Here is a 22,398-nt window from a genome sequence, read left to right as displayed (position 1 = left end):
TCTTCTCTTGAATCTTCCCTTTGAACTACAATGTGGGTGAGTAAAAAGGTTGATTCATTTCCTGACTTCTGGAGAGATTAGTTTCCAGAGAGGCCTCTCCATCTTGGGGAGCCACATGGTTATTCACCTGGTCCTCTGGCTAAACAGCCCTCCAACTGAGGTTGGACCCCTCTGGTAGAGGGCTAATTAACCCAACCTGAGTTGAGCTAGGCATTGGAGAAACATTAGGATGATAAGCTAGACTGCTTACTCTACCCTCTTTCACATTTCTCTAATTTACTCTTTCTCTCTATTTTGTAAATAAAGCTGCTAAATAAAGTCATTTTGACTTGAGTTATAATATTGGCAACCACATTCTCTTATATTTAGTCTAACCATAAATTTTAACCCTTACAGTATATAACCCATAGCTGAAAGTCCATTTGTATAGGATTTTCCTCAGTGGTAAATACTGATTATTCAGTGCTCTGTGTCTGTGTGAAGGGTGGAGTTGGTAAGAACTAGGGGAAGAGAAATCTTGGGCTTCCAGCTTCCAGATTTGAGAGAATGTGAATCTTAAAATTTCTCTGACTTGTGAATGTTAAAAATTCTCAGACTCTACCTTAGAATATTTGGTTAAGACCATTCCCCATTTTAAACAATGAAGGTACTTGATCAGGAATGTGAGAATTTTACATTACTCCACCCATACTTAAGCATACTTTAGGGGAAGATAAAGTTGTAAACTCCTTACTTAACAATGAAAAGTACTTAACCCATACTTAAAGTAAAGGTAAAACCATTAAGGTGGGTCTATTTTTAGATCTAATACAAAAAGGTTCTAAGTACCTATGAAGGTCAAATTAATCACTAAAAGTTCAAGCAAGCTTAGCAAGAGGTGTGAGGTTTTAGTCTACTCAGGTGTGAATTACTCAAAAGTGTAGTCTACTCAGGTGTGAATTAAGAATGGTCAGTCCTTTGGAAAGCATCTACTGTAATTGGTAGATGTGAAAACTTGGGTGAGGTGACATAGGAGAAAATTCTCTTTAAAAGGAGGTCAGAAGGCCTCTGAAAAGGTAATTCAACTATGGAGCTGAATTGGAGGCTGGTCTCTCTCTCAGTGGCTGAAAAGGAATTCAGCTTTGGTAGCTGAGTTGGAGCTTGGACTAGTTGGAGTAGCTGGGTCTCTCTGAACACTAGAATCTTGCTTGGAAGAATCTTGTGGTGAGTGGATTAAAGACTGACTGATCTCTCTCTTAAAGCTTAATCCTAGGCTGGCCTAGCCCTTTTCTCATTATTTCCTCTTACTCTCTCCCGTTCCTTAATTCCTTATTTGTATTAATTAAAATCTCCATAAAAACCCAACTGACTTGGGCATTTCATATTTGGGAATTTTTCCCATGGCGACCACTTTATTTTTTTTTGTATTTTTTTTTAATATAAAAACCCTTACCTTCCATCTTGGAGTCAATACTGTGTATTGGCTCCAAGGCAGAAGAGTGGTAAGGGCTAGGCAATGGGGGTCAAGTGACTTGCCCAGGGTCACACAGCTGGGAAGTGGCTGAGGCCAGATTTGAACCTAGGACCTCCCGTCTGTAGGCCTGGTTCTCAATCCACTGAGCTACCCAGCTGCCCCCACGACCACTTTATTTTTAATATAAAATCAAGACACAAAAACTTATCTTTACAGTTTGGGCAATTCAAAGTCTTGAAACCATATTTTCATGGTCACACTTTAAGGCAACCACTCTTTTGTATGTCACAAGAGAAAGCACAAGGTTCCAGATTTTCTTCAGGTTCCTGAAGGGAAAGACTCTGGGAAGAAACCAACACATTGATCATGTCCCTATCCCTATTTTACTACACTAGATACTTGAAATGTCTCACTCCCAGTGGGAGAATTCATTTACTCTGTATTGTCTGTTAAGTTCTCATGCATTTACTTACTCTAATTTTTGTTTTGCTATTGGTTTAGATATGTGGATTTATTTCCTTCAGGTGTTTATCATAGAACAAGAATTTGTTGGGAAGGAAACCCAGTTTTGGGTACATAGCTTGGAAGTCTTACTTCTCATTAAGAGATGAGGATCAGAAGCTCAACTTGAATCTAAAGATTATTTACCCCAGACAATTAGTAAACCAGTCAAATGTTTGTTACTTCCTTTTAACAATTGATTCACATACCTCATAACTCAGCCATCTATCCTGGGGTGATCCATGTGTTGGGCAACACCCTCCTCAGGGTGGAGTTGTATAGTTATCATAAAATTTTAGATTTATAAAAATTTTTCTTCTTTGAGAGTAATTTTAGGATAAGAAACTTGCTGCCTCCCCAAATCAAGAAAGTGAACTGCTCAGAGAAGGCACCATGGAGATGCCTGCAGAAACCACACACTGCACCAAAAGATCCAGAATGAATTTGGGGAGTTGAACTGCAGGAGTTTAGCACATTTATTTTGAATGTACACTCTTATGCCAAAGGGGACTGCCCCCAATTGGCTTTTTATCAATGAGCCTAGCAATCATTGGCTTTGTTTTCTTTCTCTTTTATTTCCCTCTTATACCCAAATTATTGTAATTTCCCCTTAGAAACTGCAATAGTGTATGTACCTCTAGTTAAAAATCTTTAAAGATATAAGTTCACTGGGGAAAATAAGCATGTGAATCTGGGAGATTTTGATATGCTCATTTTCCAATGGAATCATAGAGGGGATTGTGTAATTAGGATTTGCTCCCCATAACTCTAAATCCCAGCTTCCCATGTTCCCTCTCACATTACATGATAATGTAGGGAGGATATAAGTTTTTTTGTAGCTCTACCTTCTAGCTCTCTCTTCTCCCCTGATGGCAGTTTGTGGAGGTGGGGTGAGTCCCATGCAGGAGAATTTTTCTCATGAGTCTTTACTCAGGTTTTTACTTTTGCTCTTGTATTTTTCCTACTTCAAGTCACTTGGATTTCCCGATATTATGTGTGTGTGTGTGTGTGTGTGTGTGTGTGTGTATAAATCTTATAAAATATAATACTTGGAGATTGGATATTGGTTTAAATTTTACAGGAGCAAGACCTGGCATCTCCAAGAAGCAATTCCTTCATTCCAAACTGAGTTCCAGGTGAAATTTTATTAATGGGAAACTACATCAAAGGACTTTTTGGGTAGTGTGGGATGACCAAATAATAACTATTTTTTCATGCTTGATAGAGATATGGATTTTGGCATTTTATCATTAGGAAGATGTGAATGATTTCATAACAGGAAGCAAATTGCTCTGAAGCAGACTATACGGAGAATAGAAACCAAATAAATACTAACTAAAAAGAGAATGCTCAGACAGAAGGAGCCTAGAAGACAAAATAAGTGGAGTAGAAACTAAGACAAAGAGAAATTCAATCAAGCTGACAGCTGAGAAAGTAACTTAGAGTCTACAACATAGATAAAAGGATGAGGTACGGTAGGCTTTGGAGTAGGGGTAAAGCTCTGATGATGAGTTGACTGGAAAAAAAAGGGGGAATCAACTCTTGTTGGTAATCTTGGCTTATCTTCCTTGTTCTTTAGCACTATTTGCAGCTCGAGAGAGAAGAAATCTCTTAGAATCTGTCTCAACTAAATTATCCTCTACTACCTTCTCTTCCTAGATAGGGGACAATTAGCCCAGAAAGCATGCCTGCGTAGCTCTCTAGAACCCAGAGTCAAGGAATAGCTTGGTTTTTTTTTTTTTTAAAGTGGATTTGGAGCAGCAAGGTAGTTCAATGGATAAATACCCCATTTATCTAATGGATAAAGATGGGAAGGCCTGGGTTCAAATTGGCATGCAGATATTTCCTAGCTGTGTGATTCTGAGCAAGTCCTTTAACCCCAACTTCCTAGCCCTTACTGCTCTTCTGTCTTGGAATCAATATTTTCTATTAATTCTAAGGCATCCAGTAAGAGTTTTTTTTAAGAGTAGAATTCTTTCATTTCATTTAAAAATGCTTCATATTCTTCATATTCATACTAAGGGTAGTACAGAAAGGATTCCATGAAGCAGGACAGTGGAGGGGCCCAGAAGAAGAGTGGTCTCACCCAGGAGATGACATATGAAGCAAAATGTCCCCTAAAGAGTCCAAGGGCATCAAAACTTATACTGCAGAACTGAGTTCTCCTAGGCACTTGGATTTCCCTACTCATGCCTCACTAGAAGATTTCTCTAAGTTTGTGCTCATTTTCTTTCTGTGTTCTACCCTACTCACTCCGCACCCAGTGTGCACACACACACAATGTATGCACTGAATGTGATGCAGGTTTAAGGGCACACTGCAAACTTTTTAATGACCCTTGCTTTTTCCTTCTATTAAATAAATATTACCTGATGATCATTCTTTCCTTTTCATTCTTATCTAGAAAATGGCTCATTTGAGTTAATGGTGACCTTGTGACTTGGAAGGTCTCTGGTGGAGATCTCAAACCTAGAGTGGTGGATAGAAGTGTGTATTACCCCCCATCTAGGCTTATTGCTGGAACCCCAGAGAGAATTGAATTAACATGTAAAATTTGATTGGCCCCTTCTCTGGGGAACCCCTCCAGACTTGTCAGTATGAGATAGACAGATATAAAGACAGAAACAGAGAGAAGGCTGAGGATAAAGAAAAAGAGAGAGAAGAGAAAAAGAGAGGGTGGAGAAAAGAGAGAGGAGAGAGAAGGGAAATTGGGAGAGACAGAAACAGAAACAGAAACAGAAAGAAAGGGGGGAAAGATATATTTGGGGGATAGGGGTACCATGCCAAAAAATTCTTTGCTTACTTTAAACTAAAGTCTACCTTCTTATGATTTCCATCCATAGGGCCTAATTCAACCTCAAAACAACATAAAATAACCTAGACCTTTCCCCATAAAACAAAACTACAAATATTTCAAGATAACCATTGAAGTCTATTTGATCACCACTTCCTTCCATTATTCCTTATTATCTGTTTTCTTATCTATAAAATGAAAGACTTGTATAGATGTCTCTAAAGGCTCCTAAATTTATGATCCTATGATTGTAAAAGTAGACTTTACACCTCTTTAAACAAGTTGTAAATACAGAAGACCAGGATCTTTCTTGTAAAAGCAGGGCCATTCACTCATTGAAGTAAGGCAGGGGAAACAGCTTGCTGAAATTTAGATTATCTGTTTAAGGGAACTTGGGAGGCATACTAGCCTGAAGGAATTTAATTATAAAATAATTTAGCAAATTTGACTTCTATCAGTCTAAACTGATTAAAATTTGTGCATGTCAATGAACAACAATGATTTAGCTATTCTCAATAACACAATGATTCAAGATAATCCCAAAATACTCATGAAAGAAATGCTAGTCATCTCCACAGAAAGAACTGATAGAGTTTGAACGTAGATAAAAGAGTACCATTTTTTACTTTATTTTCTTTATGTTTTATATTTGTGTGTGTTTGTGTGAGTCTTCCACAACATGATGAATGTGGAATTATGTTTTGTATGATAACATATGGAAAACCAATGTCAATTATTTACATTTTGGCGGGGAGAAAGGAGGGAGGGAGTGATATTTCAAACTCAAAATATTAGAAAATGAATGCCAATAATTGTTTTTACATGTAATTAGGGGGAGGATGAAACATGACTGGAGAATAAAAATATTCTCTTCTCTTTACAAACATAGTTCTCCATTTGAAATAATATTGATGCAAGTCCTTTTTTTTTATCCTGAAGACATTATTTTTGAGATCATCAAAGGATCTCTTAGTTTTTTATTTTGTTTTGTTTTTTTCATTGAAAACATTAAATCAACTTCAGGTTTATTGCATAATATGTACAGTAGTTAACTAATTATAATTAAGATAGTGAATCAGTTATGTTAGTTCCATATAACTTTAAAAAGTCATGTAGTACATAATATGGTACAAACCGCCCTTGTCACATATTTTTTAAAGGCATTATTATGAGAAAAATGTGATTACTAACTTTGCAATTATATATATATATATATATATATATATATTTCCTCTAGGAGTCCTTCAGAAAAAAATTTAAAGTTTATTAATCACTTAATGCATTTATTAGGAAAAATAAACATTATTAGTAAAGTTTGATTACTAATGAGTAATTTAATTTTTAATTGAAATTTTTTATTTAATTAATTAATTTAGAATATTTTTCCATGATTCATGTTCTTTCCCTCCCCTTCCCCCCATAGCCAATGCACAATTCCACTGGGCTTTACATGTATCATTGACCCAGACCTATTTCCATATTATTGATATTTGCACTAGGGTGATCATTTAGTCTATATCCCCAATCGTATCCCCATTGATCCATGTGATCAAATAGTTGTTTTTCTCCTGACTAACAAGCAATCTTAAAATCATACCAGGAACAGTATTAAGTGGATTCTCAGGAAATAAATCTTTAGTTAAGATAATAGTTTTGAAAAAAGAGCTTATACTGAAGGTATGTATTAACTTTGTCAGAATAATTGTTACAAATCAAGTCAATTTTATTATACTGAATAATGAAAATATGTCTATCCTTTTAATATTCACAAATAAGTGATCATATATGTAGCATTTATATGCACAAGTGAAAAGATGCTCACATGTAAAAATATATTGTTCCTCCACTTATGGGAAAATAATAAGCCATTATCTGTACCTCAAAGTAAATTTTAAAATGTCCAAATTTCATTGACATTTCATTGAATGTGTTCAAATCTATATTCAATCAACACCAATACTTAAAAAGAGTTTTTGTTATAAATAGTTAAGAAACAATTATTTTGTCACATCATCTCCTCTCAGAAACAAGTTACTTTTCAACTTGGCACTGCAGTTTTGAGTTTGTTTGGCTTTGTTTGGTTTTGTTTTGCAAACCCATTGCCCCCTTTTTCTGCTTTGAAACTGTGGGTTTGAACAATTTATTTTTCCTTATTGCAGAATTCTGTTTTAGTCATACACAAAATTTTAACCCTTCAAGTCAAAGGAAGGATTTGACTTCAAGATAGAATTCAAGCTGATATAGAGAGGAGGACTCAAAACAACATCTCTAGATGCAATCAGGTTAAGCTTAGGTACAGATTGAATGAAAGACTGGCAGATAATTTTTTTTTTAATTTTACCTTGTATTTATTTATTTTTTTTTTGCTTTTTAAGCTCATTCTTTTTGTAAATTTATATATATAGTGTGATTAAAGCAGTTCCTTCCATATGTTTTAATAAAGAAATATACATTTGTAAATAACTAAATATGTATTCATTTCTATCTGGAATAAAAAAGACCTTTGGCAAAAAGCCTTGTTACAAACATGTGGCTACCTACCACCTACCTATCTACCACCTGGTGGCCATTTGTAGGTTGTTGTCCTTATTTGAAGAGTACTACAATGATATTGCTCTGTCAAGGTCAGGTTACAGTGTGTATAACTGTGAATGATGAGACCAAGAGGAACTCAGCATGTCTTAGAGGAAGAAAACCCAATAAATAAACCTCTTAAATCCTGATAACAAACACAGATATGCACACAAACTTACAGAGACTATAGCAAACAACACACTTTATGGTAACCCCTCCCTTTCCACTGTATATGAATCTTATCTACATATTCTCTGTTGTTGCTGAGTCATGTCCCATTCTTAGACCCCATTTGGGATTTTCTTGGCAGAGATGCTGGAGTAATTTGTCATTTCCGTCTCTAGCTCATTTTACAAATGAGGAAATAGGCAAACAAAATTAAGTGATTTGCCAAAGTACACAAAGTCTTAGTTTGGATTTGAACTCAGATTTTCCACATTCCTGGCCTGGTCTCAATCTGTTGCAACTGCTATTTATATTCTATGTAAATATGTATTTTAATGGTTGTCTTGTTATCTGGAAGAATGCAGACCAGTAAACTATATACAAGCTATGTGTGGATTCATTTTCTTCTATTATGCTTATTTATTACAATAGTTTTTATTTCTCTTAAGGAGGGAGCGAGGACAACAATGAAATGGAAAAAAAAGAGCACCATTGAAAAAATAATTTTAATGTAAAGCACAGAAGGAAGTACAGAAGGAAACCAAGAAAAGCAAGACAATTTGGAAAGGAACATGCAGATTTTACTTTTTATCAAAAATCAATTGACATGAAATAAATTCACAGTTTATAAATTATCCCCTTTCTGTGTCCTGCTCTATATACAAGAATACTCTTCTTACTTAAGTTCAAAATTAAAAGATTATTTTTAAAAAAGAAAAAACAAATCAAGAATTAGATTTCAAGGTCACTAGACAAATGGCTCAATTAGTGCTCTGTAAATTATCCTGTTTACTGGAGCATTAAAAAATACTAACCAAAATATTAATTTGGGAGACCATGCCAGGAAACTGATCTACAATTTTTCCATAGGAGAAAAAATTGGCCAAGAAAATCGAAGCCTTACTGTGCCTAGAGGGTCTGAAAACTAGGAGACTGAAGGAGATTTTGGAACAGAAAAGAAACTGATCACCAAGGAAAAGAGCCACAGTTAGGTACACTCTATCAGAATGTGTGAACTAAATACTTAAGGGATCCTAATCCCAGGGAGACTTACTACATTTCCCAATTGCCATTTCATGACCCAAGAGTCATATTTTTTAATTTACCAATGTGGCAGGCAAGATTTCTGACTGGTAGAAATCAAGGGATATGATATGTAAGGACTGAAGTGAAATGGTGGCCAATTTGAAAATCTTAGGGGAAGCTTAAAAAGCCAGTGTGTGAAGCAGAGGGCTCTCTCTGCCACTTTTTGGCTTGTGGAAGAAGCTCTCTGTCCCTGAGAAACAATCCTGGTTCTCATCTATGTAAGCTATGTCTGGCAAGCAACAGCATAGGGCCAGCAGGGATCAAGATTGGTTGGGAATCTAGGACCTGAGGAAGCAGCAGCAAATCGTCCAAAGACTTTGGATAGTTAGGTTGGTAATCTTTTTCTTTCTTTCTCTTTACTAATAAATACTTACAAATTGAGTATAAAGTCTCCAAGATTAATTTCTAATTATTATAAGAGACAGCTCACATATAAGTAGTGCCAAAGTTAATGCATGACTTATTTTCCTAGTTCTGCACCTATTTTGCTACATAAGTTCATTTAAGTCTTTAAATGGATACATCTCAGGTGGGTGATTAGACACTGGGCATATGCACTGGTTTCTCAATATCTAAATAAACTATTTATTGACTGCAGGCCTATGAAAGAAAGAAATCTGGATTTTTAATAAAACCCTTTAGTAACAGCACCAGTATACTCTGAGCCTTGGTCTTAATTATTCTTTGCAACATCAGTACACTGTCTGATTTAGTTTTACCTATTCTTTGGTGTGACTTTGTGGCCACTCCAGCATATGAAGTACCAGGCCTATAGTCAGGAACTCATATTCATGAGTTCAATCTGTCCTCACATCCTGACTAGCTGTGTGACCTAGGGCAAATCACTTAAACCTGTTTGCTTAATCCTCATCTGTAAAATGATATGGAGAAGAAATGGCAAACCATTCCAGAATCTTTTCTAATAAAACCCCAAATGACTGAAAACAACTGAATAACAACAAAAAATGAGTATTTTACAGAAGGAAAAGATGACTCATTTGTAAGTAAGGCAGACTAATTCCCCTGAGGTGTACAGAGAAGCTCTAACTGTGCCTAAGATGATAGCTTGAAGCCCTGAATCATTTAGAGAAGTATCATATATAGGTAAGGCAAAGACTAGATACTTTGGCTTGCACAGGGCTTGCTCATGGGTGAAACCAAACAAGATATCTCAGTGCAGACAGATATAATAAACCCAATGGAATAATCTTCTCAAGTGTGAGGGGTAAATTTAGGGGGTTGTGACTGAAATATAAATTTAGTTGGTGCCAGGGATTAATTCAAATCCCAATAAAAATACTCTTCAGTTTGGGAATTTTATGGTGATTTAATTAACACAGAGGGAAAGAATTAAGAAGAGAGAAGGAAAAGGGTATAAGATTTCTCTGGCCTCGCCTGAGCCAAGGGGAGTTCAGAGGCCTTCTAGCCACGAGGCCTCATCTGAGATGAGGGGCTTCCTAGGAGAATGGCATTTTAGGAAAGATATAGAAAAAAAAAAAGAGAATCAGCCTAAACTCCTGAGAGAGCTCAGGGAAGACACCTCACCTGAACTAGGCTACTAATCTTCTCCCAGTGTATCAAGGACACTCACCGCCTAACCCAGACAATAGCTGCAGCCATGCCAAGATGCCAAGACACCCAGCGCACTGCCACCAGCCACCTCTCTGCCACAAGAACCAGAGCCACCTCTCCATGAAAAGAGCCCAGAGAGAGGAAGTGATGCAAAATATATAGACCATTTTTTTCATCACTTCCTATGTCTCACATGTACCAATGGTAGCTAAAGCTTGATTTAGGACAGCTCAGGCAGTCAGTTGTTTCTGATTTGTCATTTGCTAACACATGTCTGTAATAGGCCTTCCTTCTCAACACTTAATCCTTAAATAGGAGTGTAGACATTTCTGTTTTGTTAGACTAAGCAGGGTGGAGTAAATCTAAAATTCACAATCCCCCCTGATGATGATTGGGGGACTAGTCTCCTCACCTGATCCCTAAACATAATCATCCTGCACCTCCCAATTTTCTAAATGCAGGTGCATACAAAATTTCATCTTCTAAGAGGAAATTACAATATTTAGATAGAAGAGGGAAATAGAAGAGAGACAGCAAAAGCAATGTTTGCTGGGTGCATTGACAAAAACCAATTAGGGGGCAGTCCCCTTTTGGCAGAAGAGTATACATTCAAGTAAATGTTCAATCAAACTTCAGTTCAATCAACCACACCCAAAGTTCATTCTGGATCTTCTTGATGTAGCAAAGGTTTTCTGGAATCTTTCTGCAATAGTTTATTCACTGGATTTAGGAGTTAGCAATCTTCTTTCCTTGAAGATCTTTCTCAAACAAAATTTTAAAATGTTGAATTTTTGTTAAAATACAACCCCCCTCCCCCCGGAGTAGGTGTTAAGAAACATCCAGTTCAGCTCAGGATGCATGGTTGTGTTATGGGGTTGTATGAGTCAATTATCAAAAGAAAAGAAGAAAACAAAAACAAAAACATGGAAAAAATGGAAGAAAGTCAAACTTTTGGGAGAAAGAAAAAAATTCAAAATCAGAATCAAAATATCAAAATCTATGTATATAAAATACTGAGTAACCAAGAATAAATTCATAATAGGCCCTTGCATTAGGGTTTGATAAATTTCTATCCCATAAGTCTGTAGGACAGAATGCAGTAATATTTCACTTACCCATTTGCAGCCAAGACTACAGTAAGTTGCCATACTATGAGAGAGAAAATGTACTAGATTTTTATTTTGATAGGGAAGTGTCATTCCCTGGTCTGATTTTTTTTTCATTTGTAGGGATATGGGGAGCCAGGATGATAGCCAAACTTTGGTACTTGTCTGTGAGTATTTCACAAAGAGTGTGCAAGGAAGTCCTACAACTTAACATATGTCAAGTTCCCTTTTGTGATGGCTTAGAATTGCATCAGTCCTACCTGGATTGGTTTCTTTCTTTTTGACCTGTGTGCTCTTTTTTGGCACTATTTAGGTTAAGCTCGTGCTCCTTGTTTTTATCCCATTTCCTAGAATCAGACACAAACATTAATCACAGTCCCATAACATTTTATCAATAAATGGCATGTTCTCACAGTTTAAAGATTTTTAGGTATGCATTAATATTATAGCAAGTATATGTGTGTGTGACTTCTATTACTGCAAAAAAAATAATATTAATTATATGTACCTTTAGTACAAGAAATGAGAAAAAGGAAAAAAATCAAATATTCTAATCAAAATAAAAGAAAAGCAATAATAAAAATAAGGGGGGAAATCAATGTGTTCTCAAAAAACAGCATCCACTTGTGAATGGATTATTATCTCCAATGCATGTGATAGGATACAGTCAATCAGTCTTAACATAAGATGCTCTCTTTACATGTGAGCAATGAATACAAGAGTCCTTCTCTTCAATCTTTATAGATGTTGGAGTAATTAACAATATTTGGAATGGCCCTTTCCAGAAAGGCTGAGTTGCTCCAGTACACTGAAAATTCTTTATATATACCTTGTCTCCTGGGTTCAGGTCATGAAGTGAAAAAGTCTAATGGTCCGACTTGTACTGCAGCTCTGGATTCATGGAGTTCACACAGTTTGTGCTATAATTCCTATATGTAGGAAGCAATAGTAGTATCTCCCCCTAATAGTGATGTATATGCAAGGGAGAAAGGCTTAGCCTGTATAGGTGGATGTCCAAAAGGCATCTCAAATGCTGAGATGTGTAGGTTTCCTCTAGGCCTGCTTCTAAGATAAAATAGGGCCAGAGGGAGAATTTCAGGCCATTTTAAATGGATCTCAGTGCATACTTTGCTAATCATAGTATTAAGTTCTCTATTCATCCTTTCTACGTGGCCTGAGCTTTGGGGTTAATATGATATATGAAATTTTGGAGTTATCCCAAAGCAAGACTATATCTTGATTTACGACAGAATCAGTAAAATGACTTCCTCTATCTACATCAATACATGCTGGCAGGGCAAAGCGAGGAATAATCTCTTTTAAAAGCACCTTAGCAACAAAAGCCACTGTGACTTGGGCTGCAGGAAATGCTTCTGGTCATCTGGTCAGTTGATCGACTATGACTATACAAAATTTATAATGTCCAGCCTTTGGCATTGTTATGTAATCTATCTGTAGGTGCTCAAAAGGTGTGCAAGCTAGAGGATGCCCACCAAAGCCTTTGCCACAAAAGGCATGTTGGTTATATCCTTGGCAGGTAGAGCAGGCTGTACACACTTTTGAGACTATAGTAGTTATACCAGGGGCTATTCATACTCTCTTAACAGAGTCCACGATGCCCTGGGTATCAAAGTGACCATTTTTTATCAATAGACTGGCAAATTTGGTGATAGAATCTTCTAGGGAGCAGGGGTTTTCCTTCAGGTGATACCCATACTCCATTAATCTGTTTTGCTTTCAATTTTTGTTTCCATTTTTCCACTTCCTTTTCATTATAGGAAAGTGATAAATTTAAATCATCAGTGGTTCTTAATGTTAAAATTAATTCAGGCCCTTCTATGGCGACTAGTTTTACAGCAGTATCTACCTGGTCATTTCTCCTAAACAGGGTCAGTGCCACCTGTATGGGCAGAGCAATGAACTACAACTAGGGCTTCGGGAAGCTGGAGAGCAGAAAGAACTTCATTAATAATTTCTGCAATTGCTATGGATTTTCCAGCTGAGGTTAAAAATCCTCTCTGGAGCCATAGCGTCCTGACTGAGTGACAAATGCTGAGAGCATATCTAGAATACATATAAATTGTTGCCTTTTTATCCTTGGCAATTATACAGGCATATTTCAGAGCTATGAGTTCTGTACATTGATCACTAATGATAGAGGGCAGTGAAGCTGACTTCTCAGTGGCAAATTCTATGACCACAGCAGCTCAAGTTTAGCATATTCCATACCTCTTAAAAGAAGAACCATCAGTAAATAAGACCAGATATGGATTGTCTAAGGGAGTGTCCAAGAGATTATCTTGAAGCTTTTCTGCCATGGACACTAGTGTTTCACAACTATGGTTCTCCTGAAGTTGGTAAATCTGGAAGCAAGGTGGCAGGGTTACGGGTTGTACAGCATTTAAAGGTAATGTTTTCACTGTTTAACAAGGTTATTTCATATCTTGTAATTCACTGATCCAAGAATGCCTGTGTTCTATGCCTTAGTAACAATGCTTCTACCTCATGTGGGAACATAATTGTTAATGGGCATCCCAATACTAGCTCAACAGTTTTTGTCACTAGTAAGGCTGTAGCAGCTACTCCTATAAGACAAGGTAGTGCTCCTGACACTATTGGGTCCAGTTGGGCAGAATAATAAGCAATTGGGTGCTGAGAAGGTCCCAAAGTCTGAGTTAAAATGCCTGAAGCTACCCCTATTCACTCATGTACATACAAAGTAAATGGCTTGTTGTAATCTGGGATGCCTAGAGTGGGGGCAGACAGGATAGCCTGTTTTAGATCTAGCAGAGCTGACAGGTGTTCTGGCTCTAATTTGAGGGGTTCAGGAACTGAATCCCTTGTTAGTGCTGTAAGGGGTTTAGTAATTTCCCCATAGCAAGGAATCCATTGTCTACAAAACCCTGTTGCTCTTAAAATTGCTCTCAACTGTTTCTTAGTGGTAGAAGCACCTAAATTTTGAAAATTTTCAATTCATTTGGGAGAAATATAGTGGGAACACAGTCTGGAAGAACACCAAGTATTTTACTTTATAGAGATACCACTGAAATTTATTCTTTGAGATCTTAGGCCCTCTTTTGTGTAGTTCCAATAGAAGGTGTTTACTATCTTCCTGACATGCTTCTGTGTCTGTTTAAGCCAAGAGTAGATCATCTACATATTTGATTAATTTTCTATTTTTAAATGTTATATTTTCTGTGTCCTGGCTCAAAATTTGTGCAAATGAACTCGGGATTTCAATTAGCCCTTGTGGCAGAAGACTCCATGTAAATTTAGAGACTTTCCAGGTGAAAGCAAAGATATACCTGGAGTTCTCATGTATGGGTATGGAAAAGAAGGCTGAGCACAAGTCCACTACTGCAAAGTATGTAGCTGTGCTAGGAATAGAAGAAATGATCTTCTGTATGTTGGAAACTATGGAGTGTCTCTTTATAATGTGATTGTTCACAGCCCTCAAATCTTGTACAAATCTATAGAGGTGCTTGCCATCTATTTTTGGTTTTTCAATGGGCAGGATGGGCAAATTGTATTCAGATTTACAAGGGATTATTATCCCCTTGTCAATTAATGAGCTTATTACTGGGATAATAACCTCAATTGCCTCTTTTGAGAGGGGATACTGAGGAATGGAAGGAGGTGGGCTAGATTTAGTTTTTATCTGCATAGGAACAGCCAACTTAAGTAAGCCTACATTGGAAGAAGATGTGGTCCAAAGAGACTCTGGTATATCTGCAGGTATTACAAAAGTAGGATGCTCTTTTCCCTCCTGACTCTCTGAAAGAATTACAAGGAATAAATTTAAAGATTCCTCAGGTATTTCCAATGATAAGGAACCATCTGGGGAGCAAGTTGTTGTGGCTTTGAGTTTGCATAGAAGGTCCCTCCCCAGCAAATTTAAAGGGGAGTCAGGCATCAAGAGGAAAGAATGTTGTACTTCTAGGGATCCTACAAACACCATATTAGAGGAAAGCTTTTTAGCTCTTTATGGTATTCCTGACACTCCCATTACACTCTCTGAGCCAATGGAATAGCAATGTAAATCAGGTGTACTCTTTAATAAAGACCTGGAAGCTCCAGTGTCCAAAAGACAATCATAATAGGTGTTACCCACCTTTAAGGTAACATGGGGCTCATCAGTATGGGGGGGGCACAGTGGATAGGACAATGGGTAGTAGGACATCCACATCTGGAAAATCAAAGTTTGTATCCTCTGATTCCTGTGCCCCAGCCTCCCCCCAGACACCTTCATAGTATTTGGGAAGTTCCTTGAGCATACCCATGAGGGGCATTAGCACCCCATGTACTTTTTGGATTAGCACCACTTAAGTTATATTATTGTGGAGTCATTTAGTTTGAGTCATCATTTTCCCAATATCTATTCCTATAGTTATCATTCCTAAAGTTGTAGTTTCCATTATTATTATTATAGTTATTTCTATAATTATCATTTCTGTAGTTGTTATTAAATTGCATATTATTTCTGATTGCCTTGAATAAAGTTCTACACTCAATCATTCTGTGGCCCTTCTTCTCACAGAATTGGCAGATAATGGAGAGATAATTAGATTCTTGGAGAGAGGCAAGTGCCATTGGTTGAGTATCATGCCTTTTTTCCAGTTTTGCAAACTTATCTGTTAAATATATCAATCACTTCTCAATTTTCTCCATGAGATCATTAGTCTTTTCCTCCTTTTCTTTGTTTCCCTTTGAAACATATAGAGCAGTTTTTCATAATTCTTCAAGATCCATCTGTGGCCACCTTGGGCAATGTGTTCTAAAATAATCCCTAATCACTTTGCAAGAGTTATTGACAATGTGCCTTCTATTTTGTCTTAGGCAATTTTCTTTAGAAAGGTCAAAATCCAGGTATCGACCCCCCAACTCAATTATTCTGTCCACAAATCTGGAGGGTGACTCTTCCTCATTTTGCTTGATTCTTTCAAATTCTGTCCATTTATCTATACTGTCTGCACACTCTCTCATGGCTGTTAAGATGGCCTCCTTACAACACTATAGTTGTAAATAATCCTCAGAGTTGTTATAGTCCCATTCAGGATCCTGAGATGGCCAGTGTGCTGCATTGCACCCCGGGGCTTTATTGACATGAGCAATTATTTTATTTTTCTCATGTTCATTTAAAAAAACCTATAGCAAGTTTGTAAGACGGATTATACTGAAAAAATATGTCTGTCATCTTTTTTTGTTATCAGAAAGGGATCTTGTTCATATGTGAGAACATTCTGTGTGAATTCATTTATTTCTTGGGGAGTAAATGACATATTGTGCCTTAGAGTCACCACATCCCCATTGTGTCCTATTTCGGGTACTTCTTTTAGAGGAAAAAGGCCTCTAGTTGAATTTGGTACCTGTGAGTCAGTTTGACTAAACGGAGTTTCTTTAGAAGGATGAGATTTCCTTGGGGCTGGACTTGGTTTTTGGATAGGAGGAAATTTCCTTGAGGCTGGAATTGGTTTTGGGGTAGGAGAAGGAACAGGAGAAACTGGGATTTCAGAAGTTTGGGTTTCAGGAGAAAGGTCTTAGGAATTAAGTTCACTCAAGATTTACAGACCACAAGAGAAGCAGTCTATTATCTGAGCTGTAGGAGAGGTGTTTTCCATCTCCATTTTGGGGGAGGGAATTTCCTCATTTAGAGGTTCAAAAACAGGTTTGTCAGGGTCAGACATGTTTTTGATGGGGTCAGTATTTGCCAATTGATCCTGTAAGAAGCATTTTTTTTTAATTTCAAGGATATTTTATTCAAACTTCTCCTGCCTGAAAAATAAGATATGACACAGAATCTGCTCATGCTCTAATAACTGATTTCACTGTACGTTATATATTCTATACAACAAAACCAGCATTTGAACAATGATTCACCATTTAAATTGTGAATCAAGGCTTTGATTGAGATATGAGACATTGAAGTTGGTAGTGTTTATCAATTTATTCAAAGCTCTGAGCTAGTGCATTATGTAGGTAAATCAGTGTTGTGTCTACAATTAAGATTTTGATAGCTATGAAGAGAAAAAGCTGTTATCTTTTAGAACAAGATATATTCTTGTAGGTAAAATTTTTTAGAAAGGACTTGGCACAAACCTTATCCTTCTGTTTCTCTTCCAAATATTAATTCTTTTTATTCTATGTTTCTAGTACATTTTAAAATAGAAAGATTTTCTTGGGCACTAGTACAATGTTCACATCAACAATATTCTGAATGTGGAAACATGGTAATCAGTTATTATACAGCTGCTAGTATGGTCCAAAACAAGAAGGGAACCAAACAATATCTAATTCTGCCAAAATAGTATCTATCTCTTCAGGATGAAGATGTACTGAATATGCAGAATGTAGAAAGCATTCCCAATTAGGTATGGTGACCTTCACTGTGGCCTAAGATAGTCCCTTTCAGGATATTTAGAAACTTACACTTTATTTCATTTTCAATTAAATTGTTCCATTTTTTTCTTTTAGTAATGTGACCACAAAAATATGGGTTTAAGACTTTGAATTGCCAAACTGCAAAGATAAATTTTTAGTGTCTTGATTTTATATTAAAAATAAAGTTGTTGCCATGGGAAAAATTCAGGAGCTCCTGAGCTCAACTAAATTCAGCCACCGAGAGATTCCAATTCAGCTTCCTAAGCTGAATTCCCTCCTGAGGCCTCTGACCTCCCTTTAAGGAGAATTTTCTCTTTTGTCACCTCCCCTAAATATTCACATCAACCAATCACAGTAGATGTTTTCCAAAAGACTGACCATTCTTAGTTTTTAGTCCTCACCTTCTCTGGGTAGATTATATCTTCTGAGTAAGTTCAGACCTCTTTGCCCCTTGCAAGTTGCCTGACCTTTAGTGATTAATTTGACCTTCATAGGTACTTAGCACCCTTTTGTATTAGATCTAAAAATAGACCTAGCATAAGGGCTTGGCCTCATTATAAGTATGGGTTAGGGACTTTTTCATTGTTCAGTAAGGAGTTTTACAACTTTATCTTCCCCTAAGGTATGCCTAAGTATGGGTGGAGTAATTTTTAAAGTTCCCAATACATTCCTGATCAAGTACCTCCATTGTTTAAATGGGAATAGCCTTAACCAAATGTTCTAAAAGTAGAGTCTGAGAAATTTTAAGATTCACAATAACAAGTGACTAAATAGTCTCAATAGGAAGAACAAATTACTCAAGGGAATCTCTTATAATCTGCTCTAAGAAAAATCTGATTAAAATGTTTTCTAAGAATAATAATTAAAGTATCACTGGAGATCCAAACAGCAATACAATTGTGTATGATAAAAACCTTTGGGTTCTGGAGTAATGATAAAAGATAAAGAAAATGTCAGCACCACAAAGTCAATAATTCAATGACTCCAGTGTAAGTCACAAATTGGCAAAATCTCAAAACCTTTAAAGCACTTATATCATCCATTTAAAGTTGTGGGTCAGAATGTTTCTAAAAATAAACCAAGCCAACAAAAAGTCCAACAAGAAGAAATATGTAACAGCAAAAATACTTCTTGCTCCAGAAAAGAAAATACAAAACCCTTGTGAACTTGGACTCAAAGGTGTAAGCAGGTAGAAAGAAATCAGTCAGTGATCAAAAAGTTTTTTTCTAATGCATCTTGACACTTTTTACTATTTCAGAGCTACAGTGATTGCAAAATCAGATCAGCACAAACATAAGAAAAAAGAAAATTAAATTAATTTAGGAACATCTTATAGTCTCCCTCAAATTTTTATTTTCAAGGGGAAGACAACATAAATATTTCAGTCTGGCTCTTAATAAAGAAAAATACTTTCTTAAAAAGTTGATAAGACATATGTAAATGTAAAGTTCAAGTTCCCATATTTTCTTCACAGTTCAATTAGCCTGGATAAAATGAGAAATATAGGGTATCCCACTATAATCAGGGACCCTGAATATTATTTGGCTTTTCAATAAAGTTTAAAGATTCAGTTTTAAAATAGCATCTAAGCATTATAGTTTTCATAATTGCATGATTCATATTTTTTTCTAAATTTTAAATATGTTCCCCTTCCCTTTTTGTTACTCTATAAATTATTTTGGTAAACTGCTCTGATTTTCAATTGTTCAATCTATAGAATACTAAGTATTATAGCAATCTAACACCCTCAGGAAAAATAAAAATTTATAAAAGGAATAATGTGTGAAAAACTAACAGAAAACCTTGAGATTAATTTAAATAAAGGTTCTGAAGATAGCAGCTGTTGTCATAATTTATGTTTCCCTAACATTAAGGAATATTATATTATATTATAATTGTAAACAAAAGGCAATTCTGAAAGAGTGCATGTCAAGAAGGGATGCACTTATAAACAATGTAACTGATAAAGTAACTATAAAGTATTTTATCTCATAAAGTCTGCAGTATAACTTTAACTACAAATGTAGAGCAGAGCTTTGGATATATGACCCAAAGAATGTTTTTCATAACATTAATTTTCTCTGAGCTGCACTCATGAATAGGATGAAACAAACTTAAAAGGTTACTTTTAAAATGTCATTAGCACATATTGTTCTTGTACACTAGCTAGAAAGGTCTTTCAGTGTAGGCCTGCTTTGATTTTTTTCAGCTAAAGCCATTATGTTAAGATCGCCCTCTGCTGTTAAATCAAGATCTATCTTCCGAAGAGATTTAAATGGCTTTTTTCCCTTCTGAGTATCATCCTGTGTGTATTTATTAGCGTTAAGGCTTTTCTATGAAGGACAAGTAGAAACTGTGCTAGAAAAGTACTTCTCAGAAACAAACCAGGTTTCAAATGAAAGACTTGATCCAGGAGGCTTGTACTAGTATGTCTCTGCGTAGGACATCTTGAAAAACATTCAAATCAGGAGTAAAGCTTTCATCTGTAGAGATAATTGCATCCTGAGCCACGTCTTCTTCCGAAGTGGCTCTCCAAAACACAGTCAGCTCTGATCTCATGTAATGATGCTGGTGAGAGATATGTTCATGACAAGGTGGCATCTGTTTCACTGTATTAATATCCACATCTATAGGTGTAGTAGGAGCATACATGACTTGTCAGAAGGGCAACCCAAAACTTCCAGTTGAATCCTTGAGCAGACCTTGTACAAATAACCTGGATTCATATTTAAATGAAGACTCATTCCTACAAAGTCTGAAGCACTTTCGTTCTGAAGGAGTTAGAAAAAGACAAAATGTCCTCACTATCTTATTTACTTTATCTGCTCTGCTACCTACTGGTCTACAGGTGGGAGCTGATGGCATTGAGAAGGAAACCTTCATGGCAACTATCCCCAATGTCATCATCATTTAGTACTGTAAAACTTATGTTTATTTCCTTAGAAACACTGTGATTTCTGTGAATCTTAAAAATTCTCAGACCCTACTTCACAAGATTTGGTTAAGACCATTACCCATTTTAAACAATGAAGGAACTTAGATCAGAAATGTGAGACCTCTACTTAGATCAGGAATGTGAAGACCTCTACTCCACCCCTACTTAGGCATGCTTTGGGGGAAGAAACTCCTTGCTGAACAATGAAAAATACTTAAACCTATACTTATAGTAAGGCAAAAGTTCTTAAGCTGTTCCTATTTTTAGATCTAATACAAAAGAGTGCTAAGTACCTATAAAGGTCAGGCAACTTGTGAATTTACAGGGAGCAAAGAGGTGAGGACTTACTCAGAGGTTTTTTCAGGTGTGAACTTAATCAAAAGTTTAAGTCTACTTAGGTGTGAATTAAGAATGGTCTGTCCTTTGGAAAACATCTACTATGATTGGTAGATGTGAGAACTTAGGGGAGGTGACATAGGAGAAAATTCCCTTTAAAAGGAGATGAAAAGCTGAGAGAAGGAACTGTCTCAGAAGAACTCTCTGTGGAGAGTTTCAGCTGGGAAAAGCTGAATTGGAGGAGGCATCTGGTGTCTCTCTGAACACTAGAATCTTGCTTGGACAAATCTTATGGTGAGTGGATAAAAGACTGACTGATCTCTCTCTTAGGGTTTTAAGCCTAGGCTGGCTCATGCTGACCTAGGCTGGTCTAGCCCTTTTTCTCATTATTTTCTTTTTCTCTCTCTCTCTCTTTCATTAATTCCTCATTTGTATTAATTAAAATCTCTATAAAACCCAGCTGACTTGGGTATATTTCATATTTGGGAATTTTTCCCTGGTGACCACCTTATATTTGATTTAAAACAAGACACTGTCTTGAAACCATATTTTCTGCGGTCACAATTTAAGCCAAACACTCTTTTATCTGTAACAGTTTATGAAACCAACTATTTTAATCATCACATTTCATAGACAAAAGGAGTTCCATTACAGGAATAACCTCTCCAGTGAACATTGGAATAATGCTCTGACCCTGATCTTCTATTCTCTCTGTTCCTTCTAATACAATCTTCTGGACATTTTCTTACCTGCCCTTATGCATCCATATCCTTCCTTTCAGGATGATGTGTGTTAATCTATCAACACACATCTATGAAGGGGAAGGTAGAAACTGAGTTCAGATTGTGGAAGTATTATTGACAGTCCATATGTACTGTTTCCATCAAAGATTAATGAAACAATAATTACTCCTTTTTCAGACAATACAAAAAACTTCACATCTATGGCTCCACTCTCTTCATTCTGAAGGATTTCTCCATTTAGAGTATGATTAGCCAGAAAAGTTATTTCTCCATCACTAAGAAGCAGTTGTTGTTTCTTGGGAGCCCAAATGTGCCTTACTCTAGGGCCAAGAATGTTGTCCCAGTATGCAAAAGTAGCTGCTAATAAAGATGAATCACCATTTAAAGCACTCTCAGTCTTGGCAACAGCTGGAGATGGTGGTGGACAGAGAGGTGGCATGATTGCATCCTAACTGTCACATTATCATGATGTTTAGGTGACAACCCGCAGCTGCCACCACAGGAGCTGCCTCCTGTAAGAAGCATTTTAAATTATCAATTGGTTTTGCATGTTTTCCTGAATTTTAGCTTCAAATTTTTTCAAGATAGCATTTCTCATCACAATATTTAGGAGTATAAAAATGAAATTACCTAATAACATGAGAAATTGGAGGTATTCTGAAATCTTTAATGTCCCTAATTCTTCAAACACCATACAAATGTCATAGAATGTAGTATTCATTTTTATATATTTTTAAGAATTATTTAAAATTTTG

At 36.3% G+C, this 22,398-nt stretch overlaps 1 pseudogene; it reads right to left on the bottom strand.

Annotated features, from left to right (window-relative positions):
* Positions 1-19,757: 19,757 nt before the first annotated feature.
* LOC100029607 (guanine nucleotide exchange factor C9orf72 homolog) lies at positions 19,758-22,128 on the bottom strand (annotated as a pseudogene).
* Positions 22,129-22,398: the final 270 nt, after the last annotated feature.

Source organism: Monodelphis domestica, chromosome 2, assembly GCF_027887165.1.
Source record: "Monodelphis domestica isolate mMonDom1 chromosome 2, mMonDom1.pri, whole genome shotgun sequence".
Taxonomy (NCBI): domain Eukaryota; kingdom Metazoa; phylum Chordata; class Mammalia; order Didelphimorphia; family Didelphidae; genus Monodelphis; species Monodelphis domestica.
The sequence above is the reverse complement of the archived record's forward strand: the minus strand, read 5'-3'. Positions and strand labels throughout refer to the sequence as shown.